Source organism: Larus michahellis, chromosome 5 (assembly GCF_964199755.1).
Source record: "Larus michahellis chromosome 5, bLarMic1.1, whole genome shotgun sequence".
NCBI classification, from domain to species: domain Eukaryota; kingdom Metazoa; phylum Chordata; class Aves; order Charadriiformes; family Laridae; genus Larus; species Larus michahellis.
Window position 1 is genome coordinate 32730097 of NC_133900.1, and position 8259 is coordinate 32738355.

Here is an 8259-nt window from a genome sequence, read left to right on the forward strand (position 1 = left end):
CTTCCGTGTCACACCTAGGCTATTACGGAATGCCATAATTACCAGCAGACTTTAAACTCCAATGGATGCTTCACCTTGCGACTGCCAGGTCTCTCAGACTAGCAGGTGTCTTCTTTTAGAACAGTGGATTTGAAGATGATGTGCCTGTGTCTGGGCAGAAACTGTGGAATCGCTAGGTGAGGTTATATCGTGTGTGTCCTGCAAGTGGTCAGTTCCCAGGATCACCGTAGTTCTTCCAGGTTTTCAAGTTTTTTACATAGCAATTGCTTAAAACTATTTGAAATAGTTTTAATTTTTTTCAGATAGGTGTAATTTTGTACTTGGATTTCACAATATATTAATGTAATAACGGAGAATTTGGCTTGGATAGCCGCGCAGCTAATAAAGCTCATAAAGAGACACTATTGCTGCAAAAGTGTAATTAAGTAACTCCAGTTACTTGACAGAACTTGGCAGGAAATAATTGAAACTTCATTTTCTTTCCTTTTACCATTTCACCTCACTTTCTAATAATCTGAATAGATTACCGATAGCTGTGAACCACCCAAAAAAACCATAAAGGGAGTGGCTTCATGCAAACGAACTTGAAAGGAATGGAAATATCACAAAGCCATCGTTAATGCTATTGGGATGGGAGCTGTAGCTCATTGCAGGTTTGGAGCTGCGGGACAGGGTTTGTCACAGCACCAAGCAGCAGTGTGTGACTGTAGGCACGCTGCGATGGAGAGCCCTCGGCAGCTTCACAGCTTCACTCAGCAGCAAGCAGGAAAAGTCAGTCTCCCCTGGAGCAAAGTGGTCACCTGTAGAGTGCAGGTTTCCTATGCAACGCAGAGCTGCCAATTAATTTTTTCCTTTTAAGGTAATTGCATCTGGCAATTTTGCAGGGTCCAAGACATCTAATCCCTATTACACTTGGATGTCATCCCAGGGGATACCATGAAACCCACAAAAGCAACTAAAGAAATCCTTCCGCTGTGTTCACACACGGTATACGCACTAATGTAATCTTCTGCAATTAACCTGATTCTTCCCTTCTGAACATGTCACAGATTGTCTTGGACTGTTTATTGAAAACTTTTTTTTGGAAAACACCTGACATAGTGGATATCAGCATAGTGATAAGCATTCTTTCCAGATTTTGAGGCACCTGAGGCACGTATATTTAATGTGTTCCAAATTTCCATAGTCAACACGTTTTCAAAACTTGCCAGCTAACCCTACGTTGTCTGCAATCCATTCAGAAAGACTGACCAGACTTGGATTAGGACCACATCTCCACCTAGCTACGGCAAGAGATGCAACAGCCATGTCCTCCCAAGCCTTTGTAGAGTTTCCTGCCATGTCACGCACGGATATGATCACTTATGGGATCCCAGAGATATTCATTTAATAATTCAGCTTTTTAAATCTCTTAACTCTGCCCTTAGTAAAAAAACTTACATTCCCCATACTCTTAAAGATGTGACTTTTGGGATCGAACGTAGTTAGCAATTCTAACCACATAACACTTTCTCCTCTTGTTTATTCAGTTGTAGGAAATTCGCTGCCCCTTTAGGGGTAAGTAAAAGGGGATTTTTTCCTGATTTGTGAACTTAATCAGGGACATGGAAATCAGTACAGGAAGTTTCCCTTGATACTTGTTAATTTTTTCTAGTCCTTGCTTGCCATGTACCTAATCAAGAGCTGGAGCATGTATATTTCGAGATGATAGTGAGAGATTAAATGCTTCTAGTTAGAACAGCTGTGTTATTGCACAGCTGTTCTGTTTTCACAGATTTAACAATGTGGATAATGACATGAAGATTACACGTTCCCAGTTTCAATTCTACAAGGAAAACTTTCTAGGAACTTTCTCAATCCACTCTTTAATATGTGCATGTACTCAAGGCCTTCAACATGTTTTTCAGGTCTCCTCAGACACAGCCAAAGTCTATTTAAAACTTCCCACCTTAGAGCAATGTTGTTCTCTCTAAATAGACGGGGTGTGTTAGAAAAGCTTTTTCTATCTAGCCAAATCGCAAGATAATCTCAAGAAATAAACCCAAACATCTAGGAATTATCTTTAGATAAGAAAATATGAGTTTCATGGGCTGTTAGTGGCGGTGTGCATGGGGAGGTGGAGGACAGCGGGTCTTGTTGCCAAAGGCCTGGGTGAGGGGTGTGGATAGAGCCAGGCAGCTCTTCTTGTGGGCCATGTGGTGCCTTGAGCCAAGTGACCTGCTGGCCGTCAGGTCTCTGTCCAAGAGGCATCATGCCTGGCTGGCAAGTCTGTGCACTGTGACTACCCGGTAATTGAAGATGTAGAGAGGAGGAGGCTCTCTGGACTCCCCCGAATCTGGGTCTGTGCTATAGCTATCTGGGGTAGGGAGCAACATCAGAGTTGGAGACTTGAACGTCCTCATACCTGGAGTTCCACCAGGGATTCCTGCTCCCCTATGGTTTGCTTGTGAAGGCAACCCATAGCTCTGTCCTGCAGCACAGCCCAGGGTCCCAGCTCCACATCTGTAATGAGTTACGGCTCCCACCTGACCACAGGCTTGAGTTCAGATCACACCTGGGGTTACAATACCTATCTGATGGGCTTAAGCTAGGGACTGTTAGTGCATCCAGTGCGTAACTGAACACAGACACTGGTGTCCAATTATACACGACAGAGTTGATGGAGATACAGCATATCCTTTTAGGCTTAGGTAAATGTGTCTTAAAATACAGAATGGAACTTTTTAAACTAGAAAGGAGGTTAGGAAAAAAAGCTGAGAATAGTTTTACTTGCTGTTTTCTGAAACTCGGTTTCTTGTGTGATCTTATTAATGCTCATTTACATAAATCTTTTCTTTTCCTCTTTTTTTTTTTCCCATTTGGAAATTTGCCACTTAGGCATTTTGCAGCTTCAAAGTCTAGGTTCAAATAACGAAATATATGCGTACACTATCAAATTTGATAGCCCTGTTATTTTATGCAACTATTTATGGATACAGGGAAAAACTTTATAAGTAACACTGAGATCTGAGTAGAAAGGAGCTAGGGAGAAAAATTACCTTACCCAAATAAAATTATGTTACATCAGTAGCTCTGAAAACATTTGAATGTATCATTTTGTGGTTTATGGCACCATTTCTGCATAAGCAGGATACTGAGAATCTGGGTCAAAAAGGGGATGTCAATTACTTTCTGAGGACAATGATTGCAATTGTAGTTTCTTTTCCTTGCTGGGGAAACGTGGGTTAATATGCTGCTCACATCTGTGTAATAGAAACCCAGAAGGCATCTTGCTGGAATTACGGATGCCAGACATTTTCCAGGGCCTTGTCACAAGTTCAGTTCATTGCCAGTTGCTAATTTAAAGCCACAAATGCCCTGTGGCAGGACAATTTTTTCTAAAAAGGATAAGAACCTAGCCTTAGAAACAGCTCAGGTGCTTTATAGTTAGTATTTCATGGACCTAATCGGTTTAATTGGTGTTCAGTGCGCTGTGAATGCCTGGTATTGATGGCTTCTTCTCTTACCGGCACATGGCATGAATGACCATTTGCAAGCCAGCAGCGGTTTCATCTTTCATTCCGTGTTGAGGCATTTCAGCGACTCTAAAAACCAATACTTTGTCACATTAACACCCAAGAGCAGCCATCTAGCAGGGTCTGCGTTATAAATAGAGATCCTCTCCAGAAGCCTAGTCTTACCTGGGACATTCATCTGCGAGTGCTACCAGGAGTGATCCTTGCGTGCCCATTACAGGGCGGTTGCAGTGGATCTCTCCTGCAAAGAGGAGGGAGGAGAGGTTGCACGTGTTTCTGTGCATGCTGCGCTCTCCCAGCCCGAAGAGGTGAGAGCACGTGCTCTGTTGGTTTTGCTGAGTGGAAAGTCATGCTTAGGGTAGCTTTGGAGAGGACTGCGTGAAAAGAGGACAGGGCAGGGGAGGCAGGCAACCATGCTATGTTCTCCTCCAGAGCCTTCAAAATGCACCAGCCTTGTTCTGCCAGGACCATCACTTTTCTGTGTTTAAACTGCAGATATTGTCCGTTTTTTTTGCAAGGCGAGTGCATTCAGCCAAGTAGCACAGTAGGTGGTATTAAAAAATCCTGCATGACCCTGCCGCTTCCCCATAGCTATTTATTGTACCATGGACTACAACAGCTGCACTGGGCTTCCACGTGACATACATGTCTGGTCTGTGCCAACATATCAGTCAGCCCGTCAAGTCCTCTTATTTATATGCCAACTCTCATAGCTGCAATCTCACTCTGCTTCACATGTTATAATTAGACCTTGAAAACCAGTTCAAATAAACATAACTCAAATGTTAAAAATCTCCAAACTGACTGACATAAACAAGTAAGGTAGTGAGGGGCTGGGGATTTTGGTTTTGATCTGTCCTTGCCGGCATGACTTTGGCGTAGTGGTCCAGCTCTCTTTGGAACAAAATACAGCTTTCGTGTAGTGGTTTCACTTTGCAGCAAAAGAATGTTTTTCCCCTTGGCTAAACTGAAGACAATTAGCTGTGCAAGAAAGGAATATCGCATGGCTTGTTTGCAGAATAGTGGTTATTGTCTTTGATTACATTACCTTACGGCAGAACAGGGCTCACTCGTGTTTATCTGTTGCAAAGTTGGTAGACCTCAGACCTTGTCAGCACTGTGGATGTGCTCCAAGTATAGTCACTGATCTAATTTCATTGCAGATAGGCAAAATTAATTAATAGACAGTTGTATCCTGCAATACAGATGACTGAAATATAGGTCATAATTGAAGAAAGAGAGGTTTTGCCTATGACCCGAGAATAAACCAGTGAGGATTTTTCTGGTTGAAGTGGAAGAATTAAGGAAATCGAGATTTGAGACAAAGACCTGATACTGTAAAGAAAATGGAGGAGACTCTTAGAAACACGGGGGTTGTATTGTTATTATGGCCTGATTTGGTTTCAGGAAGTTAAGAATCTCCTCTCTGAGCTGAGAAATTCTATTTGTGCATGTATTCAGTCAATGAATCTGCTTTCTTTCCCAGTCCTCACAGACTCTAAGATGTAATACCTGGAATCAGAATTTGGAACTTCTTGTTGGCCACCTTCATTTCTTAGCATTTCTACAATTTTTACATTTAGTGCATGACATGGGTTGGAGGGGGGACTGGATTATGTGTGGGCTCCCAGGAAATGCTAAGTTTGAGAGAAGTTGTTCATGAGGTGCTAGGTCTCAACATCGTTATTTTTATGAACATTATATGAACATTAAAATTTAATTAACTTCTTCCTTGCTTTGAAAGCATTTGACAGTCCAGGAGTCTGTTTGCCAGAGGTGGAATAAAACAAACCCCCATGGTCTGTAATCTGTTGAGAAGTGTAATCATGCATGAAAGCAAAAAAAACCCCACTTACATCCAGGAAATGTTAGTTATTTAAACTACATTTCTTGTCTGTAGTAACGCAGACCTTTGCAGCCTTAAAAAAACCAGATTGTCACTTCAGCCAGTGCTGGCCAAAGTAAATACACTATACCCACAGAAAGCATTTACTAACTGGTGTAAAAATTATATATCGCACATGTCTAAGTTACTACAAAAAAGCACAGGAGCTTCATATACTAAGCAGAAGACTTCCCTGCCATATTTCTGTAGGGACCATATGATCCTGCCCATGGGAATCATCCTCGCAGTCCTGAGAGCCAGATACAAGTCACTCTCTAATATAAGCAACAAACATACACAGAAGCAAAGAGGCTCCCTCCAGAGCTGTAGGGGCCCGTGGTACTTGGCCACATAAATGGTGCTGTTTTATTTGATAGACCCAGAAACGTGCCATCTGAGGGTTTCACAGGGTGTGCCAGTGCCAGACAGAGATCTGTGAGCTTTCATGCTTGTGGTGTGGTTCAAAACTGTGCACAAAATCACACCAAATATTGGAGATACATAGAAGTCCGGATGAGCTGCGTGGTTTGGTAAGGCCAAGCAACCCGTACTGCAGCTGGGAGCAGAACCCAGGTGCTTCTACAAGCAAATCCCTTTCTGAATCACTAATGAAAGTTCACTGGCTTCTGGGAAGGAAATGGTATGGCAATGAAAAGTATTAATGAGATTGAAACTATTTTTAAGCTGCCAAAATGAAGCTCAGTTGTTTAGGAAATGCTGCTGAAACGTATAGTTATTTTAGTGTAGGTTTAATAGCAGTCCTGAGGCTGAGAGAAATAAATTGAAGCTCCGTAAAAGGCAAGTCCGTTGAACAAAACCATTCTGAATAAAAAATGCACAAATGATGTAGAGATCTCAGAATAGAGCAAAATGTTTATCTGTTTCAGGTAGTGAGAATTATTTTGACTTCTGTATTGGTTGCAAGTTGTGTCAAAGTTTCTGGCAAAGCTGGAGGCAAAGAATTTATAGCAATTTATTCAATCTGTCACAAAAAATATAACTCTGAGAAGCTGAACAGCATTTAATCTGTGGTATATTTTGCAAGTGGTAAAAATCCATTTTAATAACAGATGCATGTTCATAATCACATTTGTCAAAGGAGAGCTGCACATCCAGCATACCTTGGAGATGTCTCACCAGTGCACAAATAGTGATCACACTCAGCATCTCCAGAAAAAAACCTGTGGAGTCAGATGCGGGGGCGGAGGTGGGGGCAGTTTAATTGATGCCAAGAAGGCAAATGTCACTTTGATTCTTTGTCTGCTATCATGGTTCCAAGAAATAGCCTAGGCAACAACAGCCCCTGTTAGCACTTTGAAAAACAAGCCTTTGCTTGTTTGGGATTCAAGGTGAAAACTGATTTGGGGGGTTATAAGCAATAGGTTCTGCTCACATTTTTGTGCTGCTTCGCATTGTGGGGAGCAGGCTCGACTGTCTGCTCTGTGCTACCAGCATGTAGTTAAGTACTGAAAGCTTCCTTTAGGATCTGAAGTACAGGGAGTGTAAAAAATTAAACAGCCTGACACCAGAAGACACCTTATTTTTCTGTCCTGCTCTTAAATTTCATTTTTTTTAATATTAGAAAAGTATAGAAATACAATACATTGAAGCAGAGCTGTGTCAGGCATGTCCAAGCACAAACATATGCCACTGGTGAGTAACAGCAGCAGGGGAGGAAAGAGGAAATCTTAACCAGGAGGAGCTGGCACATTCCTGTTACAGTGGGTACTGTCAGGTCCTTCAGACCAATACAGAGCAGATCCTTATCTACAGGAGTGTGCACAAGGAAAACTGCAAGGAAAATAAAGGCTGCATCAGATCTTTCAAGATCAAAACCCCTGGCTTCAGGAAGCCCTTCTATTGCCAGGCTGATACATAGATTTTTCTTACTACAGTTTTTTATCCTTACAAAGAAGTAGCATCCAACAGCAAAGTTGCTGTGAAAATTGCCTTTGGAGCCTGATGCAAAAATCGGGAGAAGATGACTAGGGCTGAGATATTTTGGAAAGATATCCTGTATTTGCAGAATAGTATTGAGTACGCATAGTGATGAAACCAAAACAAAGCAAGTTGGCACTGTGGCAGCTTAATCAGAGAAGCAATCTAAGAAGGTATCTGTCAGAGAGCTCTTCCCAAAAGCTTTCCCACTGTTTGTATGCTGAGAAGCAAGGGTCTCACATAAAGCAGGGCTTGATTTTGCCTGCCTTGGTGATCCTCTACTAAAGAGTTTGGAGTGACAAATTAGCAGGGAGAGAGGGTCCTCAGCCAGGCTGTTAAGTGAATCAAGCCAGGAGGCACAGCTTGAAAAATGCTGTTCATGAGAAGTAGTGTCCATATGCCCGTCTGAGCGAGTCGCTGTGTAAAGAGATGAGTAGTCATTATAGTGCTTTCCAGCAATACCAGAGTTGAATGTTTCTTCTGTAAAAGCAGAAAGTCCTGAGGGAACTGGCGGATGAAGTTGCTAAGCCACTTTCCATTATATTTGAAAAGTCGTGGCAGTCTGGTAAAGTTTCCACTGACTGGAAAAGGGGAAATGTAACGCCCATTTTCAAAAAGGGAAAAAGAGGAAGACAAGGGCAACTACAGGCCAGTCAGTCTCCCTTCTGTGCCTGGAAAAATCATGGTCAGATCCTCCTGGAAACCCTGCTAAGGTGCCTAGAAAATGAGGAGGTGATCGGTAACAGCACACATGGCTTCACGAAGGGCAAGTTGTGCCTGACATTTGGTGGCCTTCTATGATGGTGCTACAGCATTGGTGGATAAGGGGAGAGCAACAGACATCATCTACCTGGACTTATGCAAAGGTTTGACACCGTCCCACATGACATCCTGGTCTCTAAATTGAGGAGAAGAGGATTT